Consider the following 9,383-nt stretch of genomic DNA (forward strand, 5'->3'; position numbering starts at 1 on the left):
GTGTGCCACTCTGACAATGGAACAATTTATCAAGACTTGTCCATCCCCACACGTGTCATACGCCATAACGGTAGCTGACTTCTAAGTAGATAAATGATCAAGCTTTTGGCTCAAAGCTTCCACCTGGGCTACTAGTGCTGTAACTTCACTAACTTCAATCATCCCAGCTAGCTTTACTATTGATTTACCTATCAAATTCCATTGATAATTGTTTATGGCTATTTCTTCAATCAACTGTTTGGCTATCTCTGAGGTCTTATTGCCAAGTGATCCTCATGCCACCGAATCAATAAGCTGTTTGGTACTCTGATTGAGACCTTGATGGAAAATCTAAACTTCCATCTATTCAGGAGATTCTGATATGGACATTTCCTTAAAAAGTCTTTAAATCTCTCCCACGCCTCAAATAATGATTCAGTGTCCAACTGTGCATAAGTTGTTATCTCCTGATGCAACTTGGTCATTCTTCTTGGAGGGAAATAATGGGCCTGAATCCAAGTCATGATAGATGCTCTAGGAAGAGCCTGAAGACACTACTTAGCTCTTCCTTTTAGTGAAAATAAGAATAAGCGGAGTCTGATGGCATCATTAGAAATGTTGTTAACCTTAAGCATACCACATACTTCGAGGAATCCCCCAATATGACTGTTCAGATCCTTGTCCGATAATCCATAGAATTGTACTGAATTCTGAACCATCTGTATAAACACAGGCTTAAGCTCAAAGTTGATTGCGATAACTAGTGAGCGCACTATACTTGACTAAGAACCATCAAGAGTGAGATGGGCGTAATCTGAAAGGGTTCTATGCCAGTTCTCTTGATCTGCCATGGTATCCAACTACTCTCCCTCAACTTTCACTGGCAAAGACCCTATTTCATTCAGTAAAGCTATTCTCAATCTGGTTCCAATCACTCTTTCTACACTGCTCTAACTTTATGCCAGTCTTGTTGATTTTCCCTTTGGTGGCATACATTGAAATCAAGCAAAAGAGAAGGGTAATCAAAAAACAATAAAGAAAAACAAAGAAGAAAGAAAAGAAATGGCTAAAGTAACAGACAATCAAGTGTTCCTAATATCACTATCCATCCCCGCAATGGTGCCAAAAACTTGATAGGGACGCAAGTGTACATACCAATCACGTAATAAAGTGTGAATAAGTGCAGAGTGTCGGCCCACAGGGAAGGATGTGAATACTAGTAATGACTCTAAACCCAAAAAATAGCCTATACGATCAAGAGATGCATGTGTGAATAAATGCAAATGAACATAAGAAAATACGGGAAATAATAGGAAAGAATTTAAGGATGAAATCAATATCCGGGTATAGCATCCATTTAGGATTATGAGATACAAGACAATGGTTATCTAAACATGCAATCCTATTTGAAAAGAAAGGTTTCTAGAAATATACAAAACCCTGATTTCTTAGGCGAAGTGTAACTGAATAGGTGCAAAGCTGATACAAACATCCACACAATCGCATTAACACTCTATGAAACCTTACTTTGTACTAATGATATTCTCTTAAGTAGATAACCTCTCCCCAAAGAGAGAGATTACCCCTAATCTGAATACAAAGTAGAAATGCGATTTCTCCTAAAATCTGCTCCACATGATTGCAAAGAGCATGGAAATTATCATCAATTCAATCAGAAGGATTGTGGGAGACAAAGTATCATAGATACCCTAACCAGAGGTATACCCACTATCCTCTCGAATTGAGGTAAGTCTATGCTAGGTGGGAATTTGTTCTCGCCACATAGCAATACCAAGTATGATTGTTAAGGCTTTCGCCTCATTAGCAATCAAGCATTCAATCACACAATTAGACTCAAATAGATATGATTGCAAATAAGAAATCAATTAAGCATCATCGATAAATTTGCAAGCATTTAAGATATAATAATGGAGGAAAACATGAAAGCTATGAAAACCCCTTTTTTCAATCCCTAGGATGAAGAATTGCTGGAGAAGTTTCCACGCACGCCGCCAAGATGAGCTTGATGGCTACAATTAGGGGTGGCAAAAATTCGGGTCCGGACAAAACCGGGTCCAGACAACGACTAATATAAATAGAAAAACTTGTGTCCGGACCCGGCCCGGTTTTAAATCCGGACAAACTTGGTATGTCCAAACCCGGTTTATTTTAAAACCGGGTTGTCCGGATGTCCAAATTTTTCCGAATTCTATAAGTTATTTTTAAGTTCGCTCAAATATTAAATTATACAAAAATAATTTAATTCACATTAAATGTAAAAAAAACATTAATAATCCAAAACTCAACTCAAATTATAGAAAAATCTAGGTCTTAATAGAAAAAACAATAGATGTTTAAAGTTTTTAGAAGAATGGGCTTAAAACAAATGGGCCTAAGGTTGTGGGTTTTTAAAGTTTTAGGGCTTAAAAGGGCCCGGTTGTCCAAATTTCTATGTCCGGACCCGGCCAGGATTTAAATCCAGACAACCAAGCCATGTCCGGACCCGGCCCGCATTTGCAAATCTTATGTCCAAACCCTTTTTATTCCGGGCCGGACAAAACCGGGCCGGCGGGTCCGGACAGATTATTGCCACCCCTAGCTACAATCTTCAATCCCCTTGAATGTAGATATGAATCCCTCTCCAAATTTCTCCTTAGGTGCTGGAGATTTGAGTTTTTACTTCCTCAAACTCACCTCCAAGAATCACCCCCAAAGAATAAAAGGATAGAATTGAGAATACCATAAAAATTCTCATAAGTTCTATTTATCCTGGGCTACTTACTTGCGTAAGGGCTAGGATGTAAGGGAGCTACAGAAGATGGTCGCAAGCCTTACGGTAACACTTACGGCTATATGTCGCATTTGTAAGGTCATCTGTATGTGTTGCGGTCTAACTTATAGGAATAAGCTGCTGGACCGCAAGCTTTTATTGTTCTTCTTCTTACGACCGCCCTTATAGGCGTATGCTGTGATCATAAGATCCTCTGGATGGTCCTTATGATCATCCTTACGGCCGTAAGCCTTGCCCATAAGGTCCTCTAAATTGGGTCTAAATTCCAATATGGTCATAAGCATGCCCGCAAGGTCTTCTGGAATTGACTTACGGCCGTATGGTCGACCCTACGCTGCTAGTAAGCCATCCAGTTTACATTATCCCTATTCTAATGATGATGAGAGAGCTCCAACTTCATCGTTTAAAGTCTAGAATTCTTCTTATGGCTCACTCTCATCTTTAAGCACTGCCCTAAGCCTGTTAGTGCACAACAGACTATATTTAGCATCGAATCCATAATATGGCTCTAATACATGCCAATTGAGTGCATAAATTGATATGAAATATGTAAACATTGTATACTCATCATGGAGAATACACCTACTCCCACAAGGTAGCCAATGAAGATTGGGTGAACAATACTAATACAGGATTTCTACAATATGTTTACATAGTACTGCTCAACATGTTTCAGTGATTTTTTATTTTACGATAAATTTTTTTATAAATTTTGGTAGATAATAAAAGACACAAGTGTAAAACTTGATCCGCATCAATCTAACCTCAAATTAAATCTGCGTGAATAATGTTACACACATTATAGTAATATAGTGATCCTTCTTTCACCTATTTGTAAAAAAAATAAAAAAAAATATATAATCCTTCTTTATTCTTAAGCAATTAAAAAAGTTAAACAACGACATGCATATTTATCTAAAACCCTACACTAAGAAGAAGCATTCAATGAAAGTTAAGACTAGGTCCATGCAACTTTTATTTTTTTATTTGGGAAAAGTGGATAAACCACATATATTAAAACAGAATAACGGAGAACAAGTCTTGTTGTCGAACCACTACAAAAAGAGAACAACCGAAAGAAGAAAAAGTCCATCAGTAGTGGGAAAACAAGAAAAGGTAAAAGACCTTAGGAGGAGAGAGAAGACCCTCCAAGGCATTAGCATCTGCTGCCCTGGTGGTGAGGAACTCCAGGCTTCTTCTAACTTTCTCTTCAGGCTCCTTAAGTCTTGCCTTCTTGGAATCCGTGACTGCATTTAGCCATGAAAGAATCATATGATCAATCTTTAGGATGATAGAAGCAGGCGAGAGTAAGATATAGGAAAACATGCGTGCATTTCTCTCTAGCCAAATATTCCAAGTAATTGCTTTCATAACTAAAATCCAGAATAATCTCATGGATTTTCTTAGACTAGCTAACCATGGGGCCCATAATTCTTTGAGGGAAGCAGGAAAGCCTTTTTTGCCCGAAAAAGTTCCCAAAATAACTCTAGATATGGGCAGCCCATGGACAGGTTAGCAGCAAATGATCAGACGTTTCAATGGCAGTGTAACACATGATACAGGTGGAATTTTGTAAAAAGATTACAAGATTTTTCGCAAGATTTTCAAGAGAATGGATTTTATCTTCCCACGCTAACCAATTAAAAAGATTGATTTTTTTTTTGGGCAAGGCCCTCCGAGAATAATTGGGGTCAGCTGACATCGGAGCCCCCTGTCGATTAGGAAGATATAAAAAGATTTGACTATGAAAACACCATTAGTAGTTAATTTCCATCTATTAAAGCCTTGGATGGAAGAGGTGTGGTTGACGAATACATTCAGCATCTCTCTTATTCCAGGAAGGTTCCCCAATGGGTATTGCTGGCAACACCCACCAGATCTTTAGTTGTGGCCCCAGGAAGTGGCGATGAGAGAAACAACTATGGCCAAATATCAGCCAGGGAACAACCCTCAATCAATTACTTGGATGCACTTTCTAAATGCTTGCACATTGTACAAGATTCCACTCCAGAAGAAAGCTTTCTTTCTGATTGACCTTTGGAAGAGGTTACAAGGTGACTCTCCTTGATAGTAGATGAAGTTGAAAACCTTTTCACCACACCAAGGTTTCCTTGACATAATCTTCCACCACCATTTACCTAATAGAGCATTATTTAAGGAGTTTATGTCTAGGATGCCCCACCCTCCTTGAGCCTTTGGTCTGTAATGTCTTTTCCACTTAACTATTCTAGATCGGGGATGATTCACATCAGCACCAGGCCACAAGAAATATCTTCTAACTCTGTCAATACTTTTAATGACCCATTTAGGTAGTTTAAAAATTGACATCCAGTACGCTGCGTTTGCCGTAAGGACGGAATTTAGCAAAGTAAGTCTACCACCCAGAGACAGGAAATTTGCTTTCCAAGAAGGCAGCTTTTTCCGGATCTTGTTTATCAGAATTTCCCAATCCTGGTTCCTAGGTCTCTTTCCCAAAATCGAAATACCCAAGTAAGTCAAAGGCAAGGAACCAGCAGAGCAATGGACCATTTCTGTCAGGGAGTGGTGCAGTTGATGTCCTACCCGCGAAAAGAACAGACATGTTTTTTGATAATTCACTGTTAGCTCAAATAAGCCCTCAAAAAGATAGAGCAAGATCTTTGATGATCCTTAAATCTTCCTTTTGTCCAGAGGTGAGGATTAGCAGGTCGTCCAAAAATTATAGATGACACATTTTTTCTGCGTGTCGTATGGGTATCCCGTAAAGAATTCCTGACTTTAACGCATTACCGAACATCATGTTGAGAATGTTAGTGACTAAAATGAATAACAATGGGGAGAGTGGGTCCCCCTGTCTGAGGCCACGCCGATAACGTATATAGCCCATTTATAAGGATGTTTGCTTTAGAAGAGAAAAGGATGGCCTTGATCCACCCCACCCATCTATCTCCGAACCCCGTGCTTTCAGCAACTCCAGTAGAAAATCCCAATCCACCATATCAATAGCCTTACAGAAGTCCACTTTTAGGATAAGGCCAGGAGTGCTCTGTTTTTGCATATGAAAGATCAGTTCCTGTGCAGTGACGATATTATTAATGATGCATCTCCCTTTGATGTAAGCGGACTGAGTAGAGTCAACCAGGGCATCAATTTTCTTGCTTAGGTGGTTGGCCAGGAATTTAGAGATGATTTTTAAAGAAGATTTGATTAGACTAATAGGGTGGAAATGTGTTGAATTTTCAGGTGAATGGATTTTAGGTATAAGAGCAATATTTGCCCAATTAATCCTCCCCAAATTAGCTCTCCCCTAATAAAAATCTTCCCACAAGTTGAAAATGTCCTCTTCAACAATTTCCCAAATCTTTTGAAAGAAGAGCAAAGGGAAACTATCTGGCCCAGGGGCTTTGTCGGACCCTAGCTCGAAGATAGCCATTTTAACCTCTTGTTTGGTAAAGGGAGTCTCTAAAACAGAAAGATCATGATGGAACTTTGGTCCTAGGAGACTAGGCCACATGACTTCAAATCGAGACTCCCTCGCAGTACCAAACAGGTTTTTATAAAAAATCTTGAAGCACAGACCTCTCTGCCTTATCAGTGTTTAGCTGTCAATTCTGATACATCAAGCAAGGGATGTAATTTCTATTTTTGCGATCCATGCTTATACAGGTATGCAACTTCTCCTCGTCATATTCATGCTCATACAGTCATAAGGTTCAATCAATTTGTTAGCCTATTTTTTTTCTGAAATTATTGCAGTTATCTGGGTATACATACAACATGATTTAATATATATACACACACACACATTTTACATTTTTCTAGGGTTAGAATGCAAATGACACAAATTAAAATATCTGAGATGTAAAAAGTCACAATAAAAAAAAGTATGTGCTTCATAATTGGTTTTGATAAATTACAAAGTCAAACCAAGTTGGCTTATTGTTGAATTATTATTATATAAAAGTCATTTATTTTCTCATTTTCTCATCATAGAAGTCTTCTATTTCTATCAAGTTTTTAAAATTTAATTTATAACACAAAACAACTTTTTAAACAAGAAAACCTACACCAAAAAAACATTTGTTGTTTTTTTGACTTTTTGCAAAAATTAAAAATATAATCAATTTTTATAATGTAATGTATGATTTCCTAAATTTGCAAAAATTTACTAAACCATTAAGGGTGTTAACTCAGATAAGAAAACTCGTCATTTTATTTAAAAACTGACTAATATAAAAAAATCATCATATATTAATTTTATTAATCTCTCCAATATTCCATTAAAAAAAACTTAAATATAAAAAATCAAACAAAATCATGTTGCAAAAGCATAATTTTTATTCCATGTGACAGTTTTTTTACATAAATAGACGATTTTGCCTCTTCCAAAGAAGAAAAAAAATTAACACCTTGACAGTTTATCCCTTTTTTGCAAATCTAGTTAACCACATATCATGGAATCAGGAAAAAAAAAACCTTTGTTTGTTTTGTTTTTGTTTGCAAAAGTAAAAACCCACAAAGGATTATTTTGTACTTCTTCAAAAAAATATATATATTACAAAACATAAATAATAAAATGAGCTTCCCAAATAATATCCTATAAAACAATCATTCATTATGATTCAATATTGCATCGCTCTGTTAACCATTGGATAGCTCAATAGTATGACACAATAATGTTAAGGGGGAGAGCAAGGGTTCGGACCCTTCCCCCAATAGTTCTATTCATGTACAGTACACTTGTATCCAACACTGTTTATTACTACTATTCACAGGCCTATGTGTGGGCCCCCTATAGGAGAAACAGTTGGTTTACTTCTCCAAGATTGTAGGACAAGGGGATTTTCCTAGGAGATTCGTAAGTTACCTTAACTAGTGCATCTCTGTACTGTCTGTCCCTTTAAAAATCCTTTAAATAAGAGGCATTGTCACCTATTGATAAATATATATTTATATATATATATATATTGCATTGCTCTCCTTCCCATCATCCTTTGCATTTACAATTACATGGCAAGGGAATATATTCAACAACCTTTCCATAGACATTCTATTTCCATTATGTGTGATGCTTCCTGGATTAACAGTTTCTCTCCGTGTGGACTAGGTTTTATAATCATTGCTAATAATAACTACATTATTCTGGTTGGAGCCCTGCCATCAACAGAGGAAAGCAGTCTTCACGCTGAGCTTGCGCCACTAGAGGAAGCTTTGCACCATTGTAGGGATAGGAGTTTGAACCCCAACCACATCTTCTGTGATTGCCAAGAATTGCTGGAGTTTTTTTTTTTTTGTTGTCATGATTCCAACCTAATCTGGAGATTTCATGGAGTTCACAGAGTCAAAAACTTGCTCGGATGTAATTTGGATACAGACTTGGAGTATATCCCCCGCGATCTTAACAGTGTTGCTGATGCGCTTGCCAACTTTGGGAGGATGAACCCGGCAAGGACCCTCTTTCATAAGGGCTTAGACTTGCCTAGGTGGCTTATGGAGCTTGTTGCGGATGCTGGCCTTTCCTTTTAGTTTTTGTTTCTCGTTTCTTGTTTTGCTACTGTGTAGCTCTCCTTGTCAAAGAAAAAAAAAGAAAAAAAAATATTGCACTTGAGTATTATTTATTTATTTATTTTATCAACTTCATTTATATGTCAACCATTGGGTAGCCCAATGGTATGACACCAAAGTGTAAGGGGGAGGTCATGGGTTCAAATCTCTCCCCCAACAGTACTGTTTCCTGTACTGTTTATACACTGTTCACCCGGGATTTTTATACTATTCTCATACTGTACATATATTGTCACTACACCAAAAAAGTGCTTTTGAGGCGGTTTTAACCGCCTCTATAGCTGTAGTGTTTGTTTTTTTCACCCGCCTCTAAACCGCCTCCTATCAAGCCGGCTCTACAATATAGAACCGGTTTATACCAACCGTTGGGGTAAGTTTTATTTATAGAAGTGGTTTTTAATAGCACGTATAGAGGTGGTTTTAACCGCCTCTAAAAATTATAAATGGTAGAGGCGGTTATAACCACTTCCATAGTTAATAGGTTTTCATCCCTCTTAAATAGTTTTAGAGGCGGTTATAATCGCCTCTATAGCTAATATTTTCTTAACTCTTCCAAAAATTTTAGAGGCGGTTATAACCGCCTCTATAACTAATAATTTTTTATTTCTTAACCTTCCCAATAGTTTTAAAAGCGGTTATAACTGTCTCTATAGCTAATATTTTTTTTTCTCTCCTTTATACTTTTACAGGTGGTTATAACCATCTCTATAACTAATAATTTATTATTTCTTAACCCTTCCCAATAGTTTTTAGAAGCGATTATAACGCCTCTATAGCTAATATTTTTCTCCTTAATACTTTTTTTAGAGGTGGTTTTTAACCGCCTCTATAGCTAATAATTTACTACATGTTCAACTTTTTAAAAAGTGGTTATAACCACTTCTAATTTATTCATTAATTGAATTAAATTTTTAATTTATTTTTTACTAATAATAAATAAATCAGTATAACATGTAAATCAAAAAAACATAAATCGACTTATATAGACAAGTAATGAATTCAAGTGCAATGTATTTTTGATTAATAACAAAAATGTAAAGAGTTTTTACACTATTTTTTTACTTTAATT

At 36.7% G+C, this 9,383-nt stretch overlaps 1 non-coding gene across 1 annotated transcript; it reads left to right on the plus strand.

Annotated features, from left to right (window-relative positions):
• Positions 1 to 351: 351 nt before the first annotated feature.
• On the plus strand, positions 352 to 458 carry LOC120252362. The gene has a single exon (XR_005533897.1). It is a non-coding gene; the product is annotated as a small nucleolar RNA R71 (small nucleolar RNA).
• The last annotated feature ends 8,925 nt before the right edge of the window (positions 459 to 9,383 follow it).

This window comes from Dioscorea cayenensis, chromosome 20 (assembly GCF_009730915.1).
Source record: "Dioscorea cayenensis subsp. rotundata cultivar TDr96_F1 chromosome 20, TDr96_F1_v2_PseudoChromosome.rev07_lg8_w22 25.fasta, whole genome shotgun sequence".
Classification (NCBI taxonomy): domain Eukaryota; kingdom Viridiplantae; phylum Streptophyta; class Magnoliopsida; order Dioscoreales; family Dioscoreaceae; genus Dioscorea; species Dioscorea cayenensis.